Raw genomic sequence first — 11,393 nt, forward strand, 5'->3', positions numbered from 1 at the left:
CGGCTAGAATTAATACTAATACAAGATGACTAATGAGAACATAGTCTTCCAAATTGAAGCATTAATTACAAAATTAAATACCTAAGAACCATGGGCGCCCGAAAGAGAGGGTAGGGTGGGATCTAAGTCCCCCTCTCCCCATGGCTCACGAAAATGTATTAAATTCTCTAAGATTTTCTTAATACCTATAAAAAAGATCGTAACGTAATATAACAGCGAGGGATCTGAGCCCCCTAGAAAGTTTCCTTCGGGTGCCCATGCTCAGGACAACATACATTTGTGCACTTTCTCAATGAAAGTGTAAAATGATACTTATTTAACAGGGAAATGATTGATGTAACATGAAACTTTGATTTTACACTTCATCTGTACTCTTTCTCTTATATATATATACCCGTTCAGTATTGGACTCTCTTCCAGATGGCTTGGACTCCTCAAAACCTCTGCTGACTGTGCGCCTGCTGTACACTGTAAGTTAAAAACCATTTGCCATTAATTATTCCAATTGATTACAGTTGGAAAATAATAATAATAATAATAATTTCCTCATCAACTAACATGCGCTCATACAAATATATAAATGCTCAAATTTAAATATGGTTACAGCCAGAGGCGGGTCCAGAATCGACTTCTGAGGGGGGACGGTGGGTCCAATTAGAGCTACTCTTAAGAGCTTCAAACTCTGGGATGGGTTTTATTTATATATATTTTATAAAATAAGAAAGTTATCTCTTCTGAGGGGGCGATCGCCCCTCCTAGATCCGCCACTGGTTACAGCGAAAACAATTATGGTTATTATTAGGACAAGGACCGTAACCATGTTTATATTTGCGTAACTTGCTGTTGATTGGTGGCCAAAGTGGAAAAAAAATATTAAATGTAATCACTTACAGCTTTTTATTAATCACGATTTTAACCTATTGTACACGGCGAGGCGAAAGCTTTTATGGGACCAACCAGTTTTTAATAAACAGATAACAGATAAACAGATAAAAAGAATCAGCGTTCGTAAATTTCCTTAAGAAAATTTTCATCGACTGACTCAAAATTTTCCCTTTGCTTATCAAATTTTCCTTTTGCTTATCAAATTTTCCTTTTGCTTATCAAATTTTCCCTTTGCTTATCAAATTTTCCTTTTGCTTATAAAATTTTCCCTTCGCTTATCAAATTTTCCCTTTGCTTATCAAATTTTCCTTTTGCTTATCAAATTTTCCTTTTGCTTATTAAATTTTCCCTTTGCTTATCAAATTTTCCTTTTGCTTATCAAATTTTCCCTTTGCTTAACAAATTTTCCTTTTGCTTATCAAATTTTCCTTTTGCTTATAAAGTTTTCCCTTTGCTTATCAAATTTTCCTTTTGCTTATCAAATTTTCCCTTTGCTTATTAAATTTTCCCTTTGCTTATCAAATTTTCCTTTTGCTTATCAAATTTTCCCTTTGCTTATCAAATTTTCATTTTTCTTATCAAATTTTCCCTTTGCTTATCAAATTTTCCCTTTGCTTATCAAATTTTCCTTTTGCTTATCAAATTGTCCTTTTGCTTATCAAATTTTCCCTTTGATTATCAAATTTTCCTTTTGCTTATCAAATTTTTCCTAGTTCCTATGACAGAAGTTATTTGATAAGCAGGGCTAGCTTTACCATATGTGCAACGCGTGCACTTGCATGGGACAGCAAATTTCGAGGGGCGTCAAAAACTCTCAATAACTATATTATTTAAAAATAAATATTTCTTGTTGGAAACAGACTTCATGATGATGGTGGTTAAATTTACCAAACTGACCTTGTATTTGAATACTACATTCATAAATCATGTTTAGGTTGCAGTAGTTTAAGATCACATGACAGTGCTAAACCAAATAGTCAAACAAATTCTGGTATGAATTCCTTGTCAAACACTAAATTCTCGAAGAGTAGCAAACACCTGTTCTATTTAGTCAGTTATCACAGTTTTGATATGAAAACTAGTCTTGCCTTTGTCACAAACAAGCTCGTTATCATTGAAGGTGAAAACAAGTTCTTTTTTTGTTTTTTTAATTAAGAGATGTAGAAGGAAAATCAAGAAATAAAGATAAAAGAGCTAGTTGGACTGTAATTACAAACTGATTTATTTTGGTAGATTGATTTGGGAACGCTTAATTAATTGTGGGAAGCCGTTTCTCGCTATTAACGTTTTGCTCTACAGAGATCAACGTTAAATCCGGAAATGGTTAACTTCTACCACTTCTGCTTTAACTAGAGAGTTAAGTTTGGATATGAAATGTCTTCTGGGAACGCTTAATTAATTGTGGGAACCAGCTTCTTGGTATTAGCATTTTGCTCTATAAAGATCAACGTTAAATCCGGAAATGGTTAACTTCTACCACTTCTGCTTTAACTAGAGAGTTAAGTTTGGATATGAAATGTCTTCTTGGAACGCTTAATTAATTGTGGGAACCAGCTTCTTGGTATTAGCGTTTTGCTCTATAAAGATCAACGTTAAATCCGGAAATGGTTAACTTCTACCACTTCTGCTTTAACTAGAGAGTTAAGTTTGGATATGGAATGTCTTCTTGGAACGCTTAATTAATTGTGGGAACCAGCTTCTTGGTATTAGCGATTTGCTCTATAAAGATCAACGTTAAATCCGGAAATGGTTAACTTCTACCACTTCTGCTTTAACTAGAGAGTTAAGTTTGGATATGAAATGTCTTCTGGGAACGCTTAATTAATTGTGGGAACCAGCTTCTTGGTATTAGCGTTTTGCTCTATAAAGATCAACGTTAAATCCGGAAATGGTTAACTTCTACCACTTCTGCTTTAACTAGAGAGTTAAGTTTGGATATGAAATGTCTTCTGGGAACGCTTAATTGATTGTGGGAACCCACTTCTTGGTATTAGCGTTTTGCTCTATAAAGATCAACGTTAACTGCATAAACAAAACAATTCTTTGTAAACCGAAACCCTTAAAAATCAGTAGCAGCTAACAGAGCGTTCATCACGTACTTTAACGAATAGTTTTTTTTTTTTTTTTTTTACATTATGTCGAGGAATTACCTGCCAAATATGACAAATTGATAATACATATTTTTGCCTACTGGATGTGAAATTTTAGAAAGATTGATCAATCCATTTAAATGAAACTTGTATTTTAAGGTTTTCACTAATTTTACTCGAATACCATGGGCGTCTCTGGCGGGGGCGGGGGGGATACGTCCCCCCAATATTTTGAAAAACAAAATATTCAATATTTTATTCTAATTTAATTCATTTGCTAACGACAGAATAACTTATAAATAATAATAGTTATATTTATTTGGAATATGTATATTAAGGCTATGAAAGGATTATAACAGAGTTCTTTATATACCTTAGGGGATCCGTTATGGTAAGCAGAAAGGCAGCAAATGGAATCGAAGATAATAAACAGGCTGGGCTAGGGAGTACCATTTAAATCACTTTCTTTGATGTCCCTCAATTTTACATTCCAGAGACCCTAATACTTGAATCTTATTTTGAACCGAAGAATATCTCAGCCTTTTGTCAAGGGACTCAACTTATTTATCTGATAATTATTTTATGTTTTATAATATTATAAGTTGTATTAATTATTATTTTTCTATCCTATCACATCTTGAAATTTTACAGTGCTGTATTTTTTTTTTCTATGAGCTGTTTGTGGCACTAAAATTAAAGATAATGTTATGGTTTATTATAAGCTTTTCAAACTATATCTATTACGTTAGGCTATCTCTTCTCTAACTTTATTCGGATCACACTAGGAGCCCAGTGGCGGATCTAGAAGGTAAAAACTGATAGGCCAACTAGAACCCAGGTTATAATAGATATCATGAATTTGCTAGAAATTTCCAAAAATACATAAATAATAGCTTATATTAAATTATATTAATACATAAATAATAGCTTATATTAAATTATTTTTGTCACTAAAACTACTTGGGGCTTAAGCCACCCACCGCCGGGCTATATACGCCACTAAGGGGGCCTTGTGTTACTCTGCACTATAACTCTTGAGCGAAAGCTAGTTTTTGAATTGTTTTTCCTCATTATCTCGGTCAACTTTGCTAATTTAGTTAACCCGTTAACTTCTTCATGATTTTAACGGTGGCTCGCGTAACGCTAATATGCATCCATCAAAACATTGAAGAGTTGTAGGTTGCATAAACATCTAGGCGAATATATTTATATGTATATTCTTAATCGTTATTATAAACATTTGCTTGTTACAAGAGTGTTTATGGACAGTTGAATTTGCTAGCTCAAGAGGTCCAAGGTTTGATTTCGGTACGTAGTCTCGAACGCACTACAGTGATTCCCATCTAAAACTGCAGGTCTCACCCTATATAACCTAACCTCACTGTTCACATCACACTGTCGTTGCCTACAAGACGACAAATAGGATTTACTCGTCTGTTCCTGATTCTCGAAGAATTCTTTCTCGCCTCAGTTGAGGAGAGTAAGGTTCAGGGGTACTTAGTGGTGTGAGGGTGATGACGAGTAAGGTTGAGTGAAGGTGAGGGTAGGGCTGTTCCGATAATCGAGTAATCGATAACAATTCGATAACATTTCAAAACCGTTTCATCGATAAAGAATTTTAATTTTATCGAATTATCGAACTTTCGAGACTCCCGAAATGTTTGAGACTCTTGAAATGATCGAGACTCCCGAAATGGTCGAGACTTTCGAAATGATCGAGACTCCCGAAATGTTCGGGACTCTCGAAGTGTTCGAGGCACTCAAAATGTAAGAAACATTAGACAACTTCGAGACACTCGAACTGTTCGAGAATCTCGAATTGTTTGAAAGCAGCAAATACAGAAATATATCAATATGATCGCATTTGTCGAGTCGCTTGAATATTTTGAAAAGTTCGGGGTTATCGGAGTGTTAGAAAGAAACGATGTATTCGAGGTTATCATAGTTGTATATAATATGTATTACATATATGCAGGGTGTTCATTTTAAAACTTCTCTCCTTAGCAATGAAGTGAAGGAAAAGTTTTTTCCCCACAGATCTGTACAAGGTTTAAGCAGTCTGTCAGAAGAGAGAAAGAGGAAGAGAAAACATGCATCACCCGAATGGAATTGGAATCCAAGACAACGCTAGTCTACTAATAGTCACTTTGCCGATTGCGCCAATAACGGGGCAGGCAGAAAAATAATTTTACATATGATTTCGGCAAATACAACTTTGCAATAACTTATCAGATGAAAAAAGTTGTTTGACTAGTTTGGCTGCAAGAAGAAATCATTGGAGAGGTGAAGGAACCGAACTGTTCATCACTACTTTTGATAATACCCGAAACTTCGATAATAATCGAAATGTCGATAATTGTCGAAATGTCGATAATGCTCGAAATTTCGATAATACCCGAAACTTCGATAATACTCGAAATTTCGATAATACCCGAAACTTCGATAATTTCAGATACTCGAACGGTTTCGAGTAACCGATGACAACTCGATAAATTTTCACTTCCAAAGTTCGATAGGTCTTCAGGCTTATCGAACACCCCTAGGTGAGGGTCCGTGGTTGTGAGAACGAGTAAGGTTAAGAGGTACTGAGGAACCGGAAAGTTGACGGTAAGGAGCACTAAAGTGGAGTAAGAATGATGCCGAGTGAGGTTTAGTGATACTGAAGGACCATGAGGGTGAGGGCGATTTAGTTTGAGGGGTACTGAGTGACGTGAACGTTTTGTTAAGTGAGGGCTCATGAAGGCGAGGGTGAATGAGGTTGAAGTGTACTGAGGTTCTATGAGAGTGAGGACAATTGAAATTGCGGGATAGTGAGGAGCTATGAGAGTGAGTGTAGTTAAGGGGTGGTGAGAGGCTGTGAGAGGGAGAACAAGTAAGGATAAGGGATAGTGAGTAACATGAGGGTGCTTGTGAGTGGGGTTGAGTGATAGTGAAGAACCATGAGGGTAAGTGAGGTTGAAGAGAGGGGAAGAGGTATAAGGATGAGCAAAAGTTAATTGAGACATGGTGAAGGGGCGTGAAGATGACGGTGAGTGAGGTTAAGTGTGACTGACATTAGTGAGGGACCGTAAGAGCGACTGAGATTTGGAGAAAACCCTCCTTTGTCGTGTCATCCCATCACAATCTATGTCTTCTGTGAAACGTACGTTACTCAATGTTTCTGACCTCCAATGCCATACTGCCAAACATTGTGTTTGTTAAAATGTGTTGTTCTGGTCTAAGTTCTAGATTTTCTCGGTACTCTCAAGTTTTCTCTATTTCCTTCCATGATCATTGAATTCTAGCCCACAAATCATGTTCGATGTGACATTCAAACAGTGGCATACACAGAAGTTTCTCAAGGGTAGGTTGAAGTTTACATGATCATATAATTTCTGGTGTTCGTATACAAATTTTAATACGATAAATTATATTTTTTCTATAACATCTTGCTCAAAGAGGTTAAAACTGAGATACCCTCTTGCGTATGCGACTGCACTAAACTTACAACTTCAATTCATTATATTCTCAAAATAGTGTGCTAATATACTGAAGAATACTGTCCTTAAAGGGTTAATTCTTTTAGGTTTTTCTTTTCTCTTTTATAAAATTACATAAGAAAGCATTATGTATGTGCACATGAAAAGCAAAATAACTGACTGATACGCGCTGGCTAGACGGATCAAACGTGAATATTGTTAGTAACTCTCTCTCGCTCTGCGAGTCCTTTGTGACTGAACACTGAAAAGTTTAATTGGTTTGGTCTTCTGGAAGTTTGCCAACCACTTGTGTATAATTTCTCCTTCCCTCCCGAGACTACGTTCGCTATACAGTTTCCATACATTAATCCTGTCCTAAGAGTACACTGAACTGATCTACTGTACGTACTGCTCCCGCCCGGACGAGAGCACAGACTAAAAAGTAATACCCTTTATTAAACGAATAAAGAGTTAATTTTAAGCTTTTGGCAAACAGCCTTTTGCCTATCAAACAAGGCTTCTTAGCTCTCGAGTGACTGACTGGAGGTTCTTTCTCTCTCTCTTTCTCTCTACTTAAGCAACTACACAATTTCTTTCAAATTAAAGAAGCAAAAAAATGACATTTACTAAATGCAAGTAATAGCAGGATATTAAATTCTGTTTTTAAATAAGCTTCTTATATACCAGACTTCGATTGGATTATTAAATTAAGTTTATCAATTACGTTAGTTTCGTTCATATTACTTTTTTTTATTTTTATCTAGTTTTAACACTCTACGAGGGACATCCAATAAGTTATCTATCTAGACAGGAAGGAAGGCTTACCTGGTCATAACTATTTTTCGATGTAATCTCCATGGAGGTCTATATACCGTCGCCACTTTGTGGGCAGCGAAGAAATCCCAGAGAAAAAAAATAGCCTGCAAACAGCCTGTTGGATCTCTTCGGGTAGCGAGAGATCGTGGTGTTTCCATTATATGGATTCCTGTTTGCTCTCAGGATCCCAATGGTGGACCCATGTTTCGTCCCCTGTCACCAATTGAGCCAGGAATTTGTCCTGGTCTTCCTCAAAGAAGTTCAACAAGCCTTGGGACAACTGTATTCGGCAAACATTCGCTAGAAGCCTTTCTATTTGGTCTGTGCCCCTTCTGGCGCTACAGTCGATGTGTGCTTTCGCGTACCTCCCTCAAAAGAGGAGGGAGAAGTTGTTGTGGTCGAGATCTTTCTATTGCTAGGTGCGGAAGGGTTATCAAAATGAATTATTTCTCGGACTTCGATGTCCTCTATCTTGTTAGCCATTCTAAGTAGCCTACGATCAAGGCCATGTCATGGGGGAACAAGCGGTGCGACGGTTTCGAGCCCCGAAGTAAGGGGGCGAAAAATTCTGGAGAAAAAAAGAAAACGATATGAAAAAATGCTTGGTATAATTGTATGGGGCTGAGGTCATTCACTTCTTTTCCGTAAGCAAAGGGAGAATTTCCTCCGTCAGAGGGTGGCGGGGGTGGGGCCGAAGTATAGTTCGCATACTTTCCGAGGGCATAGATGAGATAGACAGGCTCTACGCGGCGTAACACAAACTCTCCGTTCACGGCCATTCCCTTGCTCCGACTGATTTCAAATTGTGCAGCGGGATTCGCCATAGTGGCCTTGGCGTGCGCGTCAGGCGTCATTAATCTTCGCCCCTCCCCTCCTGTCTAGGTAGATAACTTATTGGACACCCCTCGTAGTTTCTACCGTGGCCTTGTCTTGTTCGAGTATTCTTTCCAAACACTGGTTCTGACCCAATTACCTGGCCCAACTAGTGATCCACTTAAGCAACATAACAGAATTAGAAGTCCCTCTTCTGGTTTAAAAAGATATATCTGGAAAACTGGATTATTTCTCTTTCTAATTCTGCCGACAAATAAGTATTCAAGTTCTAGTTCTTTGCTTCTAGTCATAAATAAGAGCTCAGAAACTAGTTCTAAATCTAATTCGGCCAATAAACGATATTCCAGAACTAGTTAATTATCTAATTTCATTTATTAATAAGCACAAAAGAAATATTTCTTCATCTATTTTCAGTGATAAGTGATATTTCTGATTAATTAGCACTTTTTATCTAATTCCGTGATAATAGATGTTTTAAAACTACCGTAAACTGCTGGGTATACTTTAGCCCTTTAAAGATAACTTTGGCCCAAAGGAAGAGAAAGATTTGATATTTTTCTGCATTGTTATTATGGTTTCTATCAGTAAGAAAAGTTGTGGATCGAAGTATTATTCAACATTAAGAACACATGAATATTGGAACTAGTGATTTATTTCCAGAACGTGGGGAGCAAAATGCTAGCAATTGTTAGCAAGTAAACATCTATCATATATCATGTTCCATAACTTTTGTTCACTGCATTAAAGTGACATATCTTGAATGCACACGTAAGTGGAATATAAAAACTTGTTCATTAGTAAATATTGAGAAGCTAACGCCTTAAATGTTTGTTCAGTTACGCACAAACTATTAAGCGTTTAATTGCGTGGGGTAACATTGACCCAATTTTTGGGGCAACATTGGCCCATGGAAATGGCCGAATATTAAGAGGAAATGGTATACAAATGGAACGATGAAATAAGGAAGGTTGACTCCCCACTAGCTTCTAAAAGAAGATATTATACAATGCCTGAATTGCAATAATTTTTTTCCTAAAACTGAGTTCTAATACCGGTAAAGTATATTTCTACTCTACCGCAATGAAGAATATGATCCTCTTATTTTCGGATGTTAAGTATTCATCCACTTAGAGAGATTTTCATTGAGCAATATTTTTGTATGCCTCTAAGTTGAACAAAGTGATTTCACCCTATGTTTGTAATACAGGTATTTTAAGTTACATATCAGAAATTTGTAGCGTTCTTTTATAGATGTTTCGTATTCACCAAATAGAATACAAATATTTTCATCAGACGATATTTCTTGTTCGATTGAAATTGAGTGAAAACATTTATAATTTCACCAATGTGTTTATAATACCTTGTTCTTCTTTTCTGCTTCTTAAATATAGTGTTGCAATAATACTTTCGTGTGTTAATTTGTCATTGTGACAAATGGGCTAAAGTTACCCCAACTATGAAAATTTCTGCATGGCATCAACAAAATTGCAACTATAATCATTCCTTGGTCACACTGATTATTTACTGCATTCAAAAGAAAGACAAAGGGTTGCATTTTAACAAGGAGAAATGTCATTAAATTATATCCCTAATCTTAGGAGGTAATAGAATAGGAATTTTGAAAATAAAGAAAATGGGCCAAAGTATACCCAGTTTACAATAGTAAAAATACTGGTTAGTACGCAGAAAAGAACTAGTTTTTTTAATCTAATTTCATCGATAAATTATATTTCTTACTGTTAAGAAGGCTACCAAAGAACTAGTTCTTTATCTGATTCCACTCAGAGCTGTGTTTCTGATTAGTAAGTACAAATCATGTAATGTGGGTTCCTGTCACCATAACATGACGCGTTCTCAGGTTGCGGATCGAGGAGAAAGTCTCTAAATATAGAGGTTAGCTGCAGTATATTGAATAAGCAGTCGCTGATCGACGACAAAGGGTAGTCATCCAGCTTGGGAGTTTGATGTTAGGCTAACAACTTACTCCTGCAAACAAGCTACTTGTTCAGAAACATTTACAGAGCCTCGGACCAGAAATGATAACTTGGAAAGACTTCAGCAAAGTAAAATGAACATGGAATACAAAAAAGTATTTATAAGGCAGGCACGTTAAAATTCGTAACGAGTGAATTATAGAGGTGTATTATGGACCTACTAGGAGTTCAGGAAATTGGATGGGAAGGAAAGAAAGTAATGAAGTCCGGAAATTTTAAGGGGAAGGGAAAAAATACACCAACTGGAAACAAAGTTTTTAGTTTATCAGCAAACGAATAATATCAGCAAATCCCGGTTTGAATTTGTTACTCATACACTTTCATTTATTACTCTTAAGGATCGGTGGCGTGAAATTATTGTTCAGAATGTATATGTCCTAGCAGAAGATAAGGATAATGAAATAAAAGACAGTTTTTACGAAGAAGTGGAACGGATATTCGACCAATTTCCACGATCAAAGTAACTGTTCTGGTGGTTACATTTGTAAACACCAGAACAAATGAAAGCAGGCAGTACCATCTGTTGGCAAAACAGTGTAGACGTGTAGTGGTTATTTTCTGAACCAAAGGATATATCGAAAAACATCCTTATGCAGTATGGTTGAATTATTAATGTAAATAGATTTTATAATGAGTGGTTACTTAATCAACCACAAAACGTTTGCTAGAAAAGTTTGTATGTTTATGGTCAATCCTTTCGACAGTGAAATCTCAAGAGCGAGAAGTGCTAGAAATGTGCCGTTTTCGCTGGTCCATTTCAAATTTTATGTACTCGTAAATTTGCCAGTTCTCATTCAAATTTTCAAAAAAAAAACTTTTATTTTTCTATTCCGCATTTTAGGCGTCGTTTTTACCTTATTAATTTAATATTACCACTACTAGGACGTTGAGAATGATACCCTTATGATAGGCAATCAGTACAGGAGCTACGTATAGCTGGTTGATGGACATTTCAGGCGCTTTGTTGTAATCTGAATGACAAAACTATTACAAACTGGCAATCTTCCAAGGTTTGTGAACCCACAATGAGGCGTACTCGGATAAGGAATTATAAAAAAAATATATTTGCATTTGGTATCATTTATCACATATCCAAGTTTACCAAAAACTCCCCCAACATTCTATAAGATACTATATTTATATGTTTTCTATAGCAATTCATTCCCTTTGAGAGTCTTCCTGTCCTTGCGGAGTTTCAGCTAGTACCATATGAAAATTCTATTAGGAGATTTCAATGCGAAGTTAGGACGAGAGAATATTTTCAAACCGATTATAGGGAATGAAAGTTAAAGCAAGGAAAGTAATGACAACACTTG

Source organism: Thermobia domestica, chromosome 13 (assembly GCF_964235325.1).
Source record: "Thermobia domestica chromosome 13, izTheDome1.hap1.1, whole genome shotgun sequence".
NCBI lineage: Eukaryota > Metazoa > Arthropoda > Insecta > Zygentoma > Lepismatidae > Thermobia > Thermobia domestica.